Source organism: Bos indicus x Bos taurus, chromosome 4, assembly GCF_003369695.1.
Source record: "Bos indicus x Bos taurus breed Angus x Brahman F1 hybrid chromosome 4, Bos_hybrid_MaternalHap_v2.0, whole genome shotgun sequence".
Classification (NCBI taxonomy): Eukaryota; Metazoa; Chordata; class Mammalia; order Artiodactyla; family Bovidae; genus Bos; species Bos indicus x Bos taurus.
This window is the reverse complement of record NC_040079.1, coordinates 52,325,697-52,344,944: the sequence shown is the minus strand read 5'-3', so window position 1 is coordinate 52,344,944 and position 19,248 is coordinate 52,325,697. Positions and strand designations below refer to the sequence as shown.

The 19,248-nt window shown below is 39.5% G+C and overlaps 1 protein-coding gene across 4 annotated transcripts in view; it reads right to left on the bottom strand.

The window, feature by feature from the left end:
• The window catches only part of CREB5 (cAMP responsive element binding protein 5), a 438,988-nt gene that overhangs the window by 55,339 nt on the left and 364,401 nt on the right, over window positions 1-19,248 (bottom strand). The gene's annotated exons all lie outside the window — the stretch shown is intronic.

The window sequence follows — 19,248 nt, the reverse complement described above, 5'->3', positions numbered from 1 at the left end:
AGAAAAAAGTTACAAGCATGAAGGATGTCTTCTGAGAAACTGGACCCCAATCTCCCACTTACCCATATACCCACACACCTACCCATGGGGAACTATAATCACGTTACTGACATAGCAAATTGCCAGTCAATGCTTTAAACATTACACAGTGCCAGGTCTGGGCCTAAGTACAGATCCTTTTTTAAGCACTTGCCACTTAAAAATATACTTGGAAGCTTCTGGAAGGGGTAGAGCTATAGATGTAATGCCTACACAGAGAGACCATGATATGAAAAGGATGCCCTGCTTCTAACATGTGCCAGGAGCCTGATAAGAATCATTTTGTGCACTTACACAACTCTCTGAGGTGGATATCATTATCTTCTTATCAAAGATGAAGCGGGGGGCTAAGAGGAGAAGGAACTTGCTCAGGCTCACTTGAGTAGAATCCTTATATTCTAATCCCATGACAAGGCAACATTAATTGACTAAGCATTTTCCCTGAAAAATTCTCAGAATTATGACCATGGACTTTCAAACCTTTTATGCCTCCCCTAAAGGAAAAGGGGTTCCCAAGTGGCTCAGTGGGTAAAGAATCTACCTACAATGCACAAGATGCAGGAGATGTGAATCTGATCCCTGGATCAGGAAGATTCACTGGAGGAGGGCATGGCAATCCATTCCAGTATTCTTGCCTGGAGAATTTCATGGACAGAGGAGCCTGGCAGGCTATAGTTCATGGGGATCACAAAAGAGCAGTACATGATTAGAGTGACTAAGCACAGCACACTAAAAGAAGAGCCTTTTTTTCTTTTTGCTTACAGAACCACTGAAGCCTTAAGAGTTCAGTTCACCCAAACTCCTTCACACAACAAAGACAGAAATTGAGGTATAGAGATGTAGAGTGATTTAGTCAAAGACTGAAACTAATAGGTGACAAAGCTCTTCTTTTTGGCCCTGTCACTACTGCATAACTTTTTGAAACATATGAGAGAACTCCCCCATTAGTAGGAGAAAGAAAACAGCACTGGCAGTGTTGTGAGTCAAAATTAAAGGTCTACCACGTTTTGCTCACTGCCAAAAACTATCAGTAGATTTTCATTGATGGGACTGTCATTACCATAATTGGATTTCTTCTCTTTTATCTTAGTTACTTTTCTGGTTATAAAAGCCAAATTTTAAGTGGACTAATGAGTGAAAAAAATGAATCATGATGAAAAGTCTAAAACGTATCCCTTCATAGCCAATAAAAATTATTTTCTCATTTCCATACTTTATTCAGGAAGTTTGGCAAAAAAACAAATAATTGGATTAAAAAATGACAGAAGATCTGAATAGACATTTTTCCAAAGAAGACATACAGATGGCCAACCGGTACATGAAAAGATGCTCAACATCACTAATCAGCAGGGAAATGCAAATCAAAACCACAATGAGAAACCACCTCACACCTGTCAGAATGGTTATCACCAAAAAGACTAGAAATAACAAGCTTTGGTGAGGATGTGGAGAAAAGGGAACCCTTGTGCACTACTGGTGGGACTGAACATTGGTGCAGCTACTATAGAAAACAGTACAGAAGTTTCTCGAAAAATTAAAAATAGAACTACCATATAACTCAGCTATTCTAATTCTGGATACCTATTCAAAGAAAATGACATTAACTCAGAAAGAAATATGAACTCCCATGTTCATTACAGCATTATTTAAAATAACCAAGATATGGAGACAACAGAAGTGTTCATCAAGAGATGAATGGATAAAAAACCTGTGGTGGATATATACACAATGAAATATTACTCAGCCATAAAAAAGGAATGAAATCTTGCCATTTGCAACAACATAAGTGGACCTCAAGAGCATTATGTTAAGTGAAATGTCAGACAGAGAAAGATACTGCATGATCTCTCTTATACGTGGAATCTAAAAAAACAAACCAACGAAACAAAACAAATCAAGCTCACATATACAAAGAATGGATTGGTGGTTTGCTAGAAGTGGAGGGTGGAGAGAGAAATGGATGAATTGTTTTTTGTTTTAAATTGAGTACTTTAAGGAATGAAGATAAATGCCCCCTTTTTAAACCTCTGTAACTCTTTGCATGTTAATGCTTGGTCATTCAGTCCTCTTTAGAGTATGGGAGAACGGAATTCCCACCCAAGCATTCATGGTCAGAAGTCTCTGCTCACTCTTTTTTTTTTTTTTTTTTTCTTTTAATTGAGCTTTTAATTACAACACAGATAGCCAATATCTTACTCATGTGAAATTTTAACAGAGATGACAAGCAATTTCATATTCTTCAGAGATCATTTGACAAGTGTGGGAGCCTACAGTTAAGTACAAACTGCCTTATTTTTGGACAAGAGTACCTGACAATTACTCAGGGAAGATCAGAAACTGGAACATCTGGATCTCAATAAATTATCTGATAGAACAATCCAAGTGCTGTAACACAATCTGCCACTCTTTATAGAACAGTCTTAAGAATGATTTGGAAGAATGAGAATGGTCTTGCTTTGCCCAGGAGGCTTCCTGAGAAGGTAGAGTTGAGACTGACCAGAGGTTATCCTCAATGAAAACTGTTCAACTCGGATCTTATCAACTGGTTGAAATTGCTTTCTTCTGGGAATACGGCCCACATGGTTAATTCATTTGGGTAGGAGGAATTTCTCTATGTGATATCAAAAATGGTGGGACTAGATTGAGGCTCCTGGCCAAATTTCAGTGTTTGTAGGACTCTCTTGCTCTCCATCCAGAAGTGAGTAGTTGAAACCTTAACTTATTTATAAAGAACTACGACTGAGCGACTTCACTTTCACTTTCCACTTTCATGCATTGGAGAAGGAAATGGCAACCCACTCCAGTGTTCTTGCCTGGAGAATCCCATGGATGGAGAAGCCTGGTAGACTGCAGTCCATGGGGTCGCACAGAGTCGAACACAACTGAAGCGACTTAGTAGTATTAGCAGTGGGACTAGAAGAGACTCTATTCAGGCATCCTTTCCCCCCACACACATACACAGTACCCTCAGAAGGTTGCCATTTTATCCTTGATCCAGAAAGGAAAAGCTCACTGACCATGAGGCAACTTATTCCACCCTGAGGTAAGATCTGTCTTCCAGAAACTCTAACTCCACCTACACACTGAAGAATTTCAAATATATAAAGATAACTATCACATGTCAGATTAGGGATTGGGAGCCTTTCAACTCTTCTTCAGGCAGCATGGTTTTCAGATTCTCTACCCATACAGGTAAGCTGAAGCTTCCCCCCAGAACTTCACTGCCCTTCTACATCTGTGAGACTAACACATGGGGTGTAAGAGCCTTCAGCTGTCCTTGGTCATCTCCTTCAAATTTCTCTATATTCACACCCTCTCACCTCCCACCAGAGCGGGGAGGAAACCAGTACAGAGGTTTCTCAAAAAATTAAAAATAGAACTACCATATAACTCAGCTATTCTACTTCTGGGTATTTATTCAAAGAAAATAACACTAACTCTAACTAAATGACTGAAAATGACACTAACTTTCTTTCTTTTAAAAAACTATTTATTTTGTATTGGGGTATAGCAATTAACAATGTTGTGATGGTTTTAGGTGAGCAGTGAAGCCAAGTGCCGGCTCCTAAGGAGTCTTTTTCTTCACTGCCTTTTCCTCTTTCTTTTCCAAGGAAAGGGAAGAAGTGTCCTTGTCTTCACCTCCATATGTTTCCCTCCACACTCTGGAATCTGCTCCCTCTGACTCCTGCTCTCTTCCCACAGTCCCTCTCTCATGATACATCCAATTCAGACTTAATTCTACATTTTTAACCAAATGAGTCTAATATGTGCAAAATCCAAAGATTTTACAAATGACAGTACTGTTTTCTATCCTGATGGGGATCTTTTTCAATTGACCAACTTTCAAATATACTTTAAGGATATTCAGAGAGTTTCTCTAAAGTACCTTTCTTTGCATTTTAATTTTTCCTTTTTATACTAAAATTTAACATACTTGTAGACCACCTTGAATAAATGTAAAATCCCTTACATAGGAGTTAAATTTAGATGGGTCATGAATAGATGGTGCTATAGGGAACTGCTCTTGGTTGAAGAGGCTTTAGACAGCATGGGCTACTCTGTCCCCAAGTTGGGAACATTGAACCAGGGGCTGGGATAGATACAGATGCTTTGCAGCTTTATAATTTAAAAGAAACTGCCACATGGAAAAAGCCACAGAAATAAAATCAAGGTTGGTAGAAAGGGTGTTTGTCAATTCACAGTGTCTCTTCTCTCCCCACTCCCAGATTAAAGGTTAAAAATGTTCATCAGTCTATGCTATGTCTGTCCTGATTCATCCTGGAAACTCTGAGTCTTTAGGGCCATGTTGAGCTGAACGGTTATTTTGCAAGATCTCTAATCAGGACTATTGCCAGGTTCAAAATGAATGCACATTTGTTAAAATATTTACTAATAGGATGATTCCTGAAAGGACAGAGCAAAGCTCAACCAAAGAAAGCAATATGAATACAGCAATGGAAGAGAGCCTGGCTAACCCATCTCAGAATGTTTACTCTCTCTCCCTTTGATATGATTCTGACTTGTCAGTGTTATACTGTCTGAGCTGAGTCTGGTATACACAGTCACAATGAAAAGAAATAAAAAATTCAAACACAGAGGAGGGCAGAAAAAGAATTTTAAAATGGACTAAGTTATTTGGGTACATAAATCTCGAAGAAAGTCATTTTGATATTTTAAAAATTACATCATGATATGAAGACAAAACATAGGGTCCAGAGGAATTCTCCTTCCAGAATTTTTCTCCTAGCATGTAGTTTAAAACCAAGTGTATATTACTTTTTGTTAAATACACAAAAGAAGCACACCTAGTCATCAGTATAGAAATAATGTTCAGGATTGGTATTGAAATTGAGGCACAACTGACTTCCACATGCTTCATATTTATTAAGGTTCAAAGCATTATATCACCTTGACTCCAAGCGTTATCTTGTAAATTGAACACTGCTCAGGAGGCATGGTCATCCCTATGGTTTCCAGTGGAGATTAGTAGGCAAGGGGACTGAAAGTTCAGGTTTACCAAGTCTGGCTGGCCTGGAGCCTAAGGAAGGGTCTTTCTCATTGTTATTTTAAGCTTAATTATTCACGAAAGCCATTCCCAGGTCTTCATCTCAACCAATAGCCACAGATGATGGGCCATCTTCAATTTTCAGGCTGAAAACTTGACATCCCCACCTAGATTTCCAAGTGTTTGCTGTACTCTCACCAATTCAGCTTCTCCTGCATTTTCCAGAGGAAGCTAAACAACAATTACAAAGGATTCAAGAAGTCTGCTTAAAACCCTTACCAAGAACCAAATGGAGAATTTAGCAAAATCCTGGGACATGAAGCACCACTTCTTCTTTTCACTAGAAAGTGTTTAATTTCTCATTTATTTAATCAAATCATTTTTAAGTAACTTTAAAGAGATCATGTGTAACATAAAGAAAATGAGTTCTTATGCACTAGGCACTTGTTAAGGAACATACAAATAATATCTCATATAATTTTTTCACTGGGTATGCAATTAGGACTTATGGGCTTCCCCAATAGCTCAGCAATAAAGAATACACTTGCCAGTGCAGGAGACTTGGGTTGGTTCCCCGAGTTGGGAATATCCACTTGAGAAGGAAATGGCAAGCTTGCTCCAGTATTCCTGCCTGGGAAATCCCATGCACAGAGAAGCCTGGTGGGCTACACTTCATAGGGTTGCAAAGAATCAGACATGGCTGAGCAACTAAACAACAATTAGGAGTTCTAGTTTACTCTCTGGAAAACTGTAGCTCCAAGTCTAAGTCAGTTGTCCAAGCTGGTAAACTCACGTTTGTCTGATTTCAAAGTCGTTGCTTTTTCCCACTGTACCACCCAAGAAAACTTCTGAGATTAGAATCAGTGATGCTGTTGCTGCTACTGCTGCTAAGTCACTTTAGTCGTGTCCAACTCTGTGCGACCCCATAGATGGCAGCCCACTAGGAGCCTCTGTCTCCAGGATTCTCCAGGCAAGAATACTGCAGTGGGTTGCCATTTCCTTCTCCAATGCATGAAAGTGAAAAGTGAAAGTGAAGTCGATCAGTCGTGCCCGACTCTTAGCCTGGCGCCTACCAGGCTCCTCCGTCCATGGGATTTTCCAGGCAAGAATACTGGAGTGGGGTGCCATTGCCTTCTCCGAGAATCAGTGATGACTTGGGGTTAATTCTCAAAATGACCTGCATGCAAGCATTGGCTGCAGCAGTGTGCCACCAACTCGGTACAGAGAAGAGTCTGAAGCACAGTGACGGCCACATTTGGAAATACGCTCCATCTGTTACCCCATTTACTCTCTAAGGACACATTATTAAATGCCCATCATAAATACTGCTGGGTTTGAGATCTGGTGAAATGTATGAGAAATAGATTTTTTGCTGTAGATACCAACAGTCAAAGAAGAGATTCCTTTTCTTCAGCCATTCATGTCTTGACCAATATTTCTCTCTTTTTATTACTAGTGCTGACTCATTTTTTCAGTTGTTTTTCTGTTTTTAATCCTTTCTTTTTTTTTTTTTTTTACCCTTTCCTATCTAGTTAAGTCATCCCATTCAGTTCAGTCACTCAGTCGTGTCTGATTCTTTGTGACCCCATGGACTGCAGTATGCCAAGCTTTCCTGTCCATCACCAACTCCCGGAGCATGCTCAAACTCATCTCTGCAAGAAAGATTAAAAATAGATGTATACACAAAGATATGGGTAAGACAAATGTGATTTTGTGGCATTTGCTCTGCTGAGGGAGAAGAACACCAGAGGAAGAAACAACAAACATTTAACTACACATGCAAAATACAGTCATAGTTCTTTAAATGAAAAGTTTGCATAGAATCTTGAATAAATGCTTTTAAATTGTAAATTGCCAGTTTGTACAAGGGTAAAACATCTAGGAAATACTGACTCTTGTGTTATTACTGATTGTTACCAAAAACTTAGACGGTATTGCAGAAAATAGGAGCAGACCATGGGAAATGTAAACATATCTACCACTGCCTCCACTTTTCATGATTTCTACCGTGACAACAAGTGACAATATTTCACCAAAAATAGGTGAAATATTCAAAGGCTAATTTGCAATAAACTCTCCTATCAAGGATTTTATAATTCAAAATAATAAAAATGTTACATAAATAACAATGAGATAACCAGCTCATCTTTGCCACCATTTTGATGACAGGGTTTTAGCGATTTCATGGCTATGTAAGCAGAGAATTTAAGCATAAACTTCATGTATAGATCTATGAAAGATCCTTGAAGGCAACACTGTGTTTGGTCAGATAAGACACTGAAGTGACTAAAGATGATTTATGTGAAATCAACAGTAGAAGTGATCCTTCTAAATCTTGTCATCCACAGAAACAAATACTTCACAACATGAGAAACAGAAATTACCATCAACATTTATATCTAGCTGCTAAGAAAGAGAGTAAGAGAAATCCTCACTTATTTTTTAAAATATGTAAAACTGACCCAAGTTTTAAAATGTAATAGTCAACCCATGGTAATGGATTTTATTTCTCACAGGAAGATAACAGTTTTACAAATCAGTAATATTTGCAAAGAGTTTTAAAAAGTGGAAAAGCATACTATGAAAATAGAAAACAAATAAAGTATGGCCCAGACTTTCTTTTAACCCACTGGAATCCAGTGTTCTAAGACCATCCAACAGGAATATTTGCACTAAGCAAATATTTGTACATATAAACCCTCTCGTTTTAGTTTTGATCTTTCTCTTAAACATCATGAATTTTACAGCTTGGCAAAGTGTTATGTTTGCCATCCCAAGGCCAGATGGCTAGTGCTAGACTAAAAGTGTCAACTTCTAGGTCACTCTTCTTAAAGGAAAATCAGGGCCATCTTTGCATTTTGCTCTGCTTATAACACTGTGCAATTTGTTATAATGTTAATATTATATCACTCATAGTTCAGTTGAGGTTTTAAAAATTATGAGTGACATAAGAAAATGATAGAGAACTTAGGGGTAAATTCAGGTCAATTTAAAAAAAATGGTTTTTAAATCGATTAAGGACACATCTCTAGCTCCATGAGATTGTATTTCTATACTACCTTCACCAAATAAAATAATCTCTACATTTCTGGCTATATCCTGCTTTCAAATCTTATGAATAAGGAAAAAGTGTCAAGAAACATTTCTAATGGAAATATGTCCATTAGTAATCATGAAACGCCCCAGAATAAGAGCAGGATAATTCATAGAGATATAAAGAATCCACTGAAAATATCCTCACGGGCCCTTCTTACTATCTGGCTTATGCTGTAAAGTGGCTAAGCACAGGAGAAAGAAAAGTTGTGCCTTTTCTAACATTGGCATCAGTGCCAATGCTAAAGGCTACAGTTTGGCAGGATAATGGGGGTTGGGAGTGGAGAGCGTTTAATTAGCTGTAAGGGGAACTTCAGAGATTTCTTGACAATATTAAAGCTTAAGAAGTCTAAGACTTTCATATTCTCAAAGACTAAAATTTTCTCCTCGTCCTAAGTTCATTAAGAAATAGTGAGCTGTCTTGAAAAACAAATTATAGAAAGAAAAGGGGACTCCCTTTGAAATAGCACCTATCACATTCCTGAAAAAAGACAGATATGTTTACCCAATGGATATACATTGCAGAAATATCTGTTGGCAAAGTACTAAGCATACAGAGGACCATGGAAAAGCTGTTCTTGGTTGTGAGAGTCAGCATGTTTTCGTAGTAAAGAGAACAGATCATCGGGAAAAGCTCACAGGGAAAACAAGAGAACTTCTGATCTGATCACTCTCAGGAAGCTCTGGGGCTGAGAAAGGTGCTGAATAATGCTCTAAGCAAGGTTAGGGCTCCATTACAATTTCAGCTTTATCTGAAACTCCTGACAATCTGTATCTTCCCTGGGTAGGTAAGAAACAAGCCGCATATTTCAGTTGAACACTTTAATAAATAAGATCCTCTGGGAGTCCTGCATTTATATGAACTAATGATTAAAGCCAAGAATTTCTAGCAGATTTATTACATCTCTCAGTTCCAAGGCAAAATGAAGTTCTGAAGTAGTATGAGGAAGTAAAGTGAATGAAAAGAAACGTACTATCTCTTAGTTTCATACTGCCTAGAGGTCATCTGAGAGTCTAAGGAAATGGTCAAGAATTTAAATTTAGGATAGATAACTGGCGGAAAGAAAGAAAAATCTACTTAGGTTTTACCAAGTTTTTGTTTTCTTTTGTGTTGAGCAGGATAGAGGGTTCAAGACATAGAGTGTTCTCAATTCTGAGCATGGAGTGAACGACAATTTTTAAATGATCCCTAAAATTATGTCACAGTAGTATTTTGCTTTAAGTTTCATTGCATTAGTCATGTTTCAGCAGGATATTTGCATTTAATGCTATATATACAATTTCAAGTCCCTGTCAACACTGATAATAACAACAAAATATAGTAAGTTTTGGCCAGAAAGTTCAAGCTACCAAACACAATGTACTGAAACAGGAAAATTTGAGCACATCATTCTGACATTTAAATCTGTAAAATTTTGCTCGTAATAAATTTTTTTTTTCATTTTTTAAGAATTTATTTTAATTGGAGGCTAATTACAACATTGTGGTGGTTTTTGCCATACATTCACATGAATCAGCCATGGATGTACATGTGTTCCCCATCCTGACCCTCTATATTTGGTAAAATTATTCTTTACTTTTTCCTTAGGATTTTATTTGACCTGTAGGTGTTTAAGATAACTGACCCAAATTGACTATCAAAACAATAGTTTATGCCAAATGTGGTAACCAAATTAAAAAAAAATTGTGTTGCATCATTGCAAAGGTACATGGATTATTTGGGAAAAATCTCTAAAGCTTTTATTTAAATGTTTTGGCTGGCAAGCTTACATTTCTCCTCACTACAAACTTTCTTCTTCAAGAAGTCTGAGAATGAGGTCAGTTTTATCCTCCACCAATTATGTTATAGTTTAGACACAGATGTTTCTCACTATTTCATATTATGTCACAAATTCATTTCTAAAAATTAGTCTGCTTCCAAAAACAACAAGGATCATACACTTTTTTAAAAAATGACAAATACTTAAGGAATCACTGAAATCTTCTCAACTCTTGGCATATACAATTGGCTTATTTTCCTGAAATTATCATTTTTATTCCACACACAAATATTTCCATAAGACAAATTATAAACACACATATACACACATCACACATGTTTCAAAGAACTACGTATAGGAGAACATATGCATCTCTCTCCATCATACTAAATGTTAGCCACATAACTTTCTCCAGCTGAAAAAGCCCCAACCCTATTTGCATCTTGAGACAGCACCATGAGAGAGAAATCTTTAATTAAGATGAGTCTAAATGTAATTAGATAAACGCACTGCCTGGAGATTTATACCACGTGGCAGCGCAGCGGCTAAAGACGTAGCCACAGAAAACATTCTGCCAAGAACCTTCTGAGGAATGGAGACCTGCCTGCTGACTCACCATTTACGTCAAGCAGAAACCCATGAATTTGAGGGGAAAAGGGACCTCAGAGATCCTGTCTGACGTTCACAATTTTATAGGCAAGGAAACTTCTAGAGCAGGTAATAACTTGCCTGAGGGCCCACTGCTGGGTAATTGAGAACGTGGAACCCCATCTACAATCTCCTCCCTGCTCTCAGGAACATATTTCACACCTAAGCAAACAAATACTTTTAAAAATATATATATTTTTTCTATTGGTAATTTTCTCTTCTTGAATATGAGGTCATCAGACATACACTGAATAATTCGGAATTTCTGGATATCAGAATCCATTTTTTTTTTTTTCTGTCTATTTCTAACACTGTTAGCTGTGCCATGTCATAGTTCCCCACCTGACAATATTCACTTAGGTTTAATGTGTGGGCAGCAGGGGGATAGACAGCGACCCCCCAGAATCTTCCTGGAGGGGAGCACCCTCTATGTGCTGCTCTCAGCACAAGTCGAGGAGTGGACATTCCTGCCTCTTAGAAATATTACAGATTAATTAGTTAGCATTTGTAAAGTGCTTTGAAAATGAAAAGTGCTATTATTACACCTAATTAAATTTCTCTCTTCTATATTCAGCAACAATTTCATTTGTATTTGTTTCTGTGCCAAGAAAGTAGCTGTGTAGGCTTTACACAGGCATGAATATGAACACCAGTCAAATGTGGCTTTTGATTCTTTCTTCTTTTTAAAAATTTCTTTTCTTTTATCACATTTTCTTCTTTCTAGACACAGATCTGCCCTGAAAGGACACATATTCATAAGTCAATGCTATATTTCGGAGACTGAAAGTCACTCAGTTGTGTCCGACTCTTTGCAACTCCATGGACTCTAGCCCATCAGGCTCCTCTGTCCATGGAATCTTCAGGCAAGAATATTGGAGTAGGTAGCCATTCCCTTCTCCAGGTAATCTTCCTGACGCAGGAACCAAACCTGGGTCTCTGCATTGCAGGCAGATTCTTAACCGTCTGAGCTACCAGGGAAGTCCAATTTTGGAGTGAAAGGCCTTTTAATAAACAGTGTTGTTGTGTGTGGTGAAACAGGCTACTTCCAAGCTAAATGCTGATTCACAAAGAGACAGCCACAAATGATAATATACACCCCACATAAACTATGGCGAGGCTGCCCATCAGATGAACACAGACATGCAGAGGCAGCATTGGTGGAAGCTAAAACTTCGGCGGGTCTGAATCATCCCCTCGGATCTTCAAGGTGGTATCATCAGTAAGACCTTGTAAACATCTTTCCCCACTGGTTAGGCTACTGTCTTAACCTGTCAGGATGCAGGATAATTTGGTTGGTCTGGTTTTGCTGCCACGTGTAGATACCCAACGGAGTCTCCAGGGAGAGGAGAGAGAGGTGTGTGTGTGTGGAAACTCAATCTGATTTAGAAATCAACTCTCCTGTAGGTAATTTTATGTTCTAATAAAGACCTGGAAATACAGACTCAGAGGGTGTAATTAACAGAGTTGGGAAATCAACAAGTCAGAAAACTGTTGATAGAGAAGTATTTCTATTGTTCAAAACATGTTTTGTGCTTTGGGAAAACAAAACCAAATTCTTTCTCTTGGCATTTACCTTGAAAAGCACATCAGCTAATGAAGGGGGCACTGGGTTGACATCATAGCATAACCAGCAGCCTGAGACCTATTTGTATGTGGTTAGAAGCTAAATTCCAGTTTACTGCTGATGTCATTACTCAGACTTGCATTAGTGATGTGGATTGGCAAGCTTTCCGCTTCTTCCACATAATAAACAACCACGACACACCACAGAAAAACATAAACTTGACCATGTCATGCGTTCTGAAAAATTGCGTGGTATGTACATTCCCAGCAGTTCCCACTGCCAGGGCTGCAGAAGCAGAGACAATTTAGAGTGATGACACATGACCCTTCTATTTTGCATCTTCCACACAAAGGCAAATGACCCTCCATCCTGGCCCAAGCACAAATGAACGGAAACAGTTTTGCAGCAAAATTACTTAGCTAAAAGTGTTGGCAGCCAATGGTCCACTTGGTGAACTCAGTAGGAAATAAAGAAAACTGAGCTCTCATTTAAGGAACCAAGTTTGATTGACATGATTATGTACACTGTAAAAAATCTACTTGTGCATCTTTAATTTCTGGTAGACTGCACACACATATCTACTATAAAAAAACCTCAAAAGTTTACTGTGGATCTGCTCTGGCTATTGAAATTCTGAGATAACATTCTTCAAATACAATATTCTAAGAAATCCCATGTAAGTATAAACAACCCAAGTCAGACTTCACATATCTGGCAAAAGTACTTGCCAGAATAGAGTAAATCTATATTTTACTGCTCCTTCTCTTTATTTTGGAGCTATTTCCTTTCTCCTTGGCAAGATATACAGTACCTTAGACCAAACCCAGTGGAGTTTCCAATACAATCTCAGTGACATATATGTTCACAGAAGTACACTGGGTGGATATTCCAAAAGCTCGATTAATCTTTTATTTTCCTTGTTTTAAGGAAATATAATATGTTCATGTGTGCGTGTGTGTGCTGGTACACGTTCACACAAACACACACATCCACAGCTTGAATAATCTCCAGAGGTTTCTACTGAAGTGTGTTCTTACAATGGAAGCAGTCGAGTTAATGGCCTCCAGTACAAATTAGGGGTGCTCAGGACAGACCATTTGCTCTCCCATTGGCCTCCTGACAGTGTGTGCTTTTCATTAATGTTGTTCCCTCAGTGGAATTACTGACGTCTCACTTTAAATACACTTTTCTGTAAGTCAACTAACAAAACTAATTAGGAACTGTGAAAGGCTATATTGATAGAGTAAAAATATATAAAACTGCTCTGACAATTCTCCTGGAGGACTCCATACATCATGAGACTTGGTGCTCAACCCTGGACTCTTTTTGGCTAGAATGTAAATAAACGAAAGTAAAATCTCAGGTTTTAAAATGACTTTTAAGAACCACATATTTCCTGAAAGAACCATTTTCAAATTACATATAAACATGCTTAATCAGTCTTTACCGCTCTAAGTGGTGGCAGGGGTGGGGGTACTTCACAAGGGCTTGACTTGGTGACCTATAGACTGGTGGCTCAGACCCCGGCAGGGTCTACATGAGGCTACTGGGTTGATCTGTGTCACTGAATCCATAAGCTAGGCCGTTCAGTCACAACTAATTTGGCTGCTGCTGGCTGGCTTTTTCCAAAGGACTCCCGCCCTTTCACGTACCAGCCCTCCAATTCACCAGCAACACCCCAGCGAACTGGTAGCTTAAATAAGACAGAGATTCCACCAAGAATAACAACCATGACAAACCACTCAAACACCACAGAGGTCAGGGTGGCATCGCCAAAACAATCGCCGTTGAGTACTTGGTATGAGCATATCTGAGCAGCGATTTCTACAGGCTACAGAAACAGCTATTTCTCATCTGTTCATCCAAAGAGATAGCAAAGGATGCAGATTCATGTGGGCACAAGCCCTGTCCTGAACTTGCTAGTCACTAGACTTTTCTAAGCCACCATATCCTTGTCTCTGAAAGGAGAATGTAGTAACAAGGATAGCAGAGACCATGATGGCTACAACCGTGATACTGCTACTTCTACCACATGACAACGTTACCACTACCACCACCAGCAGCAGCACTACCACAGCAGGACTACTAACTGCCACCACTACTACCACCACCACTACCACTACGATTAAAACAGCAGTACTGCTAACTACCATTACTAACATCACCACCATTACCACTATCACAGCAGTACTGCTACAATATTTTGGCCACCATTACCACTACTAACTATTACAACCAGCTACTACTACTACAACCAGCTGCTACTACTACCACCAGCTGCTACTGCTATACCACTGGTACAATATTACTGATACCATAATACTACAACACAACTACTACAATGCTACTACTACCACTATTAATGTTACAGCTGCTACACTATGATGACTATTATACTGCTACTGCAACATGCACTATTGCACATTGCACGTAATATGTTCTATTAGTACAATACTGCTACCGCTGCTGCTGTAAAACTGCTCCAACTAGCACTGTTAATACTACCACTCTCTGTATTTCTTTACTCATATTGCTTCCTGTTGTTATGGCAGCACAGGGGTTAAAGGCATAAGCTCTAGCAGTGGACTCCTAGGTTTAAATGTCAGTTCTGCTACTGACTGTGACTTTGTGTGACTGCGTGATTTTGAAAAGCTATTTAACCTGGAAGGAAAGTTATGACCAACCTAGACAGCATATTAAAAAGCAGAGACATTACTTTGCCAACAAAGGTCCATCTAGTCAAGGCTATGGTTTTTCCAGTGGTCATGTATGGATGTGAGAGTTGGACTATAAAGAAAGCTGAGTGCAGAAGAATTGATGCTTTTGAACTGTGGTGTTGGAGAAGACTCTTGAGAGTCCCTTGGACTGCAAGGAGATCCAAACAGTCCACCCTAAAGGAGATCAGTCCTGGGTGTTCATTGGAAGGGCTGATGCTGAAGCTGAAACTCCAATACTTTGACCACCTGAGGCGGAGAGCGGACTCATTTGAAAAGACCCTGATGCTGGGAAGGATTGAAGGCAGGAGGAGAAGGGGACGACAGAGGATGAGATGGTTGAATGGCATCACTGACTCAATGGACATGGATTTGGGTGGACTCCAGGAGTTGGTGATGGACAGGGAGGCCTGGCATGCTGTGGTTCATGGGATGGCAAAGAGTCAGACACAACTGAGCAACTGAACTGAACTGAACTGATGCCTCAGTTTCTTCTATAAAATAAGGATGGTATTAGTAAATATTTCATAGGGATTGTTATAAGGATGCAAGGTGCTAATATTTATAAAGTATTCAGAACAGTGCCTGGCTCAGAGAATAGTGAAAAGTAAAAGTGTTAGTCCCTCAGTCGTGTCTGACTCTTTGCCACCCCATGGACTACAGCCTCCAGTCTCCTCTGTCTATGGAATTCTCTAGGCAAGAATATTAGAGTGGGTAGCCATTTCCTTCTCCAGGGGATCTTCCTGACCTAGGGATCGAACCTGGTCTCCACATTGGCAGGTAGATTCTTTACTGTCTGAACCACCAGGGAAACCCAGAGAAAAACACTATTTAACAGTATGCTAACAAAATTAGCATGAGTAATTGATAACTGGCAATAATGCAACATGATGGGCACTAACTATGTTTAACATGAGACCTGTAAACAACATATTGCAGATTGTCAAAATTCATTTATTAATGGTTGATCACACAGTCTTAGAAAGGTGAGTGCCTAAACCAATTATCCATAAAACCACTGACTTATAACCAGTGATTTAAATATGATGCAAGGATAACCAACTGACCTCTCTCTCCACCTACCTGAAAACTGCTCTTAGCTTCCAACAAACATCTCTGAACATCAGTTATACACTTTAAAGTATATGGTTGTGCTGAAAATAATAACCAGGGAAGAGGGGCCACTTTACAGAACACCAGTGGTACACATGTTGGTGAGGGAAGTTTGGGTTCTCAATTAAAATTTCTGGTAAAGATTCCTTTCTAAGTGCAAAATAAACAGGCTTCCACCCACTGAAATGCAAGGGCTACTTAGACACAATTTACTTTTGCGCTAGGAAGGGAGCTGGAAGGCCCTTCCTCTGGCTGTGACTTGCCTTCCACCACTCTTCTCTCTATTAGATGCAGGGCTACAGAGGAATTGATGTTTTGCAAGGCCAGTGAGCGCTTACTAACAGAGTGGGTAAGTCACTCAAGGGAAGAGGGCTTACATACAGTGGGACTACATTTGCTGCAAATTCTGAGCTTCTGTACCTTCGAACATTCTGCACTAAAAATTTATAATAATCAGATATAGTTTTGTTTTTCTTTCGACCTCCAGGGCCTCTCATGGCACCCAGCACACAGTAGGTTTGAACTTACGAATGTCTGATAATTGAATGAATGAATGAATGGACTTGAAGATCTCTGAAACACTTTGGAAATGCACTTTAGCCCATTAGAGATACAGATTTTAGAAGCTACCTGAGTGGTAGTTGGGTTTCTGGCTGGCACCATCGATTTAATTCTTCTCATAGTGAGCAGCTGCCTAGATCAGTGTTCTGCAGCCACCACCAGAAATGAGCAAGAATTAATCATTTAATCATGATCTAACGCTGTCTAGCATGGAACCTATAATACTCCTAACTCAGTGTGGTGGTTTTCTTACTACGATTAGCTGATATGTTTCTTGCATATCATTGCGAGATTCATCTCTCAGAAAAGCTGATTTCATTGAGTCCCTCCCTATTCCTAATCCTCAGTGACTCATTCTTGCCTAAAAGATAATGACCATTTCCTGAGGCTGGCATTCCAGAGCCTCCAGGGACTGGCTGGCACCCAGTGCCCTGTCAACAAGACCTCCCATCTCTCTCACAGAGAGCAACTTCTCAGCTCAACAGGTTTATCTATGCCCCCATCCCAGAACACAGAGTTGGTCACCTGCAAGTGGATTAATCTCTTTGGGAAATGTGTAACTTTTTAAGTCTAATTTTTATTTTATATTGGGGTATACTTGATTTACAATGCTGTGTTAATTTCAGGTATATAGCAAAGCGATTCAGTTATACATATATATGTGTCTATGCTATCTTGAGCAGCTGTTAGGAATAAAGCATCACCACTTCTCTCTCCATACTGGTTTTCTCAACTGGAGAAGTCAAAGCCTGTTCCCCCTTCAATGCCTTACACAGTGCCTGTCTCCTTGACCAGGCCTTCTCTCCAAAGTCCACGACGTCCAGAAGTACATTTTCCTTCTCTGAATTTCTATATCACTTCCTCCTGATGGCATGTCTATGGCACAGTGATCACAAAACTCTTCTGCATTATTTAACTTCCTGATCCTCCACTTCAGTGGGGCTAAAACCTTATCAGGGACATGGATCATGTAACCCTCATATTGCCTGTCCTGGTCAACCTTAAGCTTTCATTTATCCTCAGCACTGAATTCTGGATGTGATCTATAGGACATGGTAATTTTAAAGAATCAACCTTACCCACTCTCACAGTTTAGATTCAGAGAGGGCTACCATTTTATGTGTTGGGGGTTTATAAGCTTGGACCTCAGATGAGAGAGTTTTCCTGAAGAGCTGTTAACAGCTGTCATTAATTTTGATATCATAGTACCTACTGATGGAGAAGGCTATGGCGACCCATTCCAGAACTCTTGCCTGGAAAATCCCATGGATGGCGGAGCCTGGTAGGCTGCAGTCCACGGGGTTGCTAAGAGTCAGACATGACTGAGTGACTTCACTTTCACTTTTCACTTTCATGCATTGGAGAAGGAAATGGCAACCCACTCCATCGTTCTTGCCTGGTGGGCTGCCATCTATGGGGTCGCACAGAGTTGGACACAACTGAAGCAACTTAGCAGCAGCAGCAGCAGTACCTACCAAGGCAGGTACAAGCAGAGGCTTGGTATCCATATCTTCAAAATATCTTATTATTTAAATTGGATGCTGCTCAATGCCAAGCAGAGAGTGAAAGATTCCTCTCCATTATAAAGCAGGAGATAAAAATTTTGGAGAGCTTATTGGGGGCAAAAAGGAGTGGGTTTTCTTTTTTCAAGTTCTCACAGCTCTAATAAGATGGTTTTGGCAAAGGACTGCTTGCCAGTGTACTCTTGGCAACCGACTTATTCCTCTAAGTTAGTAGGAACTGTAGGTAAATTATGAACAGACACGCATCTTTAACCAAACTTCTGGTGGCTTAGCCTTGAGATGTCAGCCTGCAACTGCTTGGAAGGGGACACATCACAGTGGGATAGCATAACTACAGCAGAGATTCCTCCTAGGTCTTGTGAGAGAGCAGTAGGAAATGGAAGAGACTTTTTTCCCTCCCAAGCAGGTGGCCAACATGGATGTTCAAAGGACACAAACTATACACCACCGTAGTTCTGGCCACATGCTACTCCTTGCACCTCTGACTCTCTCTTGGAACACTTGAATTATTCAGGACACATGGCACATCCCTGCACACAGGCAAGCCGTGTAGCAGCCCAGGGCAAACAAACTGAGGGCCTTTAGTGTGAGAATGGCAGTTCTGTGGCTTTAAGAAGGAGCTGGTGCGCCCTGCAGCAGAAAAGCCTGTAGACTCAGCTGTGTTCTTACCTCACTTTCCCTTCTGCAGTGACCTCACCCTGCCACAATGCTACTATTCATGCAGATGGAGTGAAACGCTGCATACAAAAGTTTCATTTAGTCACATCAACATGAATATTTAGCCTGTTTGATTAAAAATGAAAGCTAGATATTTGGCTTTCTGCAATTTGATGGGGTTGAATAAGTGGTTATTTTTTTAAAATAAGTTTAATTTTAAATACTACCCTTGAAAAAAATAATAGAAAAAATATCCAGCACCCCTTCCACCTTTTCTGGGGTGGGGTGGGTGGGCGGGAGCTATACTGCCTGGTAGGATTACCCTTCTCTCATCTTTCTTTGTATCACAGTCCTTAGATCCCACAGATGTTTCTGTGTACTGTTAGAAAGTCAACCATAGAAAATACAGACAATGAAATTTTTTCTTGAAAGACAAATGTCATTTTTAAGCTTTCCTTGGCTTTATTTAGTCAAGAAGTTCATATAAGTCTCTAAATGTGTATATGAAAATGCATGCAATTAAATATTAAGAATAAACTCAGAAAGTGGATTTAGTTGCTTTCAAAACTGT